Source organism: Acomys russatus, chromosome 6 (genome assembly GCF_903995435.1).
Source record: "Acomys russatus chromosome 6, mAcoRus1.1, whole genome shotgun sequence".
Lineage (NCBI taxonomy): Eukaryota > Metazoa > Chordata > Mammalia > Rodentia > Muridae > Acomys > Acomys russatus.
The window spans coordinates 7,297,866-7,300,149 of NC_067142.1; the positions used below are offsets into that span (position 1 = coordinate 7,297,866).

The 2,284-nt window shown below is 38.1% G+C and overlaps 1 pseudogene; it reads right to left on the reverse strand.

Moving 5' to 3' along the window:
- Window positions 1-1,599: 1,599 nt before the first annotated feature.
- LOC127190962 (60S ribosomal protein L22-like) lies at window positions 1,600-1,986 on the reverse strand (annotated as a pseudogene).
- Between the last annotated feature and the right edge of the window lie 298 nt (window positions 1,987-2,284).

Below are 2,284 nucleotides of genomic sequence, written 5' to 3' on the forward strand. Positions count from 1 at the left end.
ATTAATATCCGTTGCTCTCACATTTCCACAGCTTTCCTTGCAAGCTCAGAAGATTGACAATTAGCTCAAGGATGATTTCTGGAACATCGTCAAAAAGTCTAAACCTCTTGGTGGTACAACTTCAAGTATCAATCATTTGGCATATCTGACAGTTTGTACAACAATCATGGATTTGGCATCCCAAGGTGTGTTGGCATTACTGCTTTCTTTTTCCTTCAAAAGATTTCTTATTGTGCTTTCTATCAGTTCATGAAGACTGAAATTTCAAATGACATTAATTTCCTACAGTTTAACCACCATGCACTGGAAAGACACAAAAATATAAAGCAATTTGGATGGAATAATTGTGCTGTTGAAAATAAATATCTTTCACCTTTAGTTGTAATACCTTTTATTATAGTTCTCATATTTCTTCCAAGGGATTACATATCACAGCCTACAAAAGCATATATTTCTTCTTCTTCTCATGACCAGTTATCATCTTTTTTTGTACTGTTAAGAACAAATAAAGATAATTGTTGATATAATGGGTTCTATATTAGTCATTTCTGTGTATAATCTTGTCCCAGAAATCTGTTTTCAATCTTATGTTTTTAAGTTTAAAGAAAAGTATTACTAAAGCTGGAAACCTCTGTACCCACCCAAATTATGGTCATCCTTCCAGATGTGCCTGGCCCATTGATTGGCTTCTTGAGGCCATAACTGGCATTTTATCACTGATGTCATGTAGAGGGTGCATATTGTTGTGTCTTCCTTCTTGTGGATATTGTCTCTCTGATCCCAGTCTGCTCAATTAGTCAAGGAAGACAGAGACCTGGCAAATTATCACTCTTCTCAAAATTTGAAATATCAGTGTTTCCATGATGGTAGAATATTCTCGCCATATTACCATTAGATAACTTTATAGCTATAGCACTATTCACTTCTGCTTCAAAATTACTAGTTTGTATTACATCCATCACCACCACCACCACCACCATCATCAGTTATCATCATTATTATTCACTACTACCAATCCTGCCTTACTTTATCAATCCTCATGCAGCCCCACCTGGCACAGTGTTTACTAGTCCAAGGGCCTGTCATACTCTGGCATGTCTTACTGACTTTGCTCTTTGGGTTAGTCACTTTTCTATTGTAGTAGCAAAGCATCACAACAAAGTCAAATTATGAAAGAAAGTGTTTAATTTGGGGATTACTGTTTAAAATGGTTAGATTCCATAATCATGGGTGCATGGGCTGTGGCATCAGGAAGGAAGGCATAGTGCTGGAGGCCTCATGGAGAGCTCACATTTTGAGACACAGGAAGCAGAAAAAGCCAACTAGGAATGGAGTAGACTTCTGAAAGCTCAATACTTCACACAATGACACCTCCTCCAACAAGGCAACATTTCTTAAACCTCCACAGTTTCCCCAATTTGGGATCAAACATTTAAATACATGCACCTATAGGGGACCACTCTCATTCAAATCACACTCAGACTGATTTTTAAGAAGCTATCTTCTTTTTCTTTTTTGTTCCTAAGTTTTATTTATGAATTAATACAAAATACTCCAGACCAATGTGTCTCAATCCTCCTCCTCCTCCTCCTCCTCCTCCTCCTCCTCCTCCTCCTCTTCCTGGTTGATCTGGAAGTAACACAATTCATAAATTCTTTGCTGTTGGTGCCGCCGCCCAGCCAGTCTCGAAGAATGTTCTTCTTCAAATATTTTTTGGTGAGATATTTCAAATACCTTTTAGAGAAAGGCACCTCAGAAGTGACAGTGATCTTGCTCTTACTCCGCTCGATGTTCACAACCCCTCCACCTAGGTTCCCTGCTTTGCCGTTGACCTTGATTCTCTCCTGGAGGAACTGCTCAAAGTTGGCTGCATCCATGATTTCATCTTCTACAGGATGGGTGCAGTCAAGGGTGAACTTCAAAACTTGCTTTTTTTTTTTTTTTTTTTTTGTCCCTCTTCGCCACAAGCTTTTTCACGGGTGTCATGGTGGCAGAGGAGGCAGAAAAAAGCTGAAGTCATCAGAGTTTCTAAACAGAAGACTCAATGCAAGGAATGCCTCTTATTTTTGAAAGTTTTCCTTAATTTTTCTAAGTAAAATTTAAAAATCCTTTATTTGTAGTGTGATGTTAGACCTCTCTTTAAAACTAAACATAGAAAGCAGTATTGGATATAGAAAAGAGTTTGACTCTTTGCTCTGCCTCTGCCTTTTAAACTATGAACAGATTTCTCTTATTCTCTGAGCCTCAGGACCTTTCTGTGAAGTACAGTATCATAAGGTGTTTG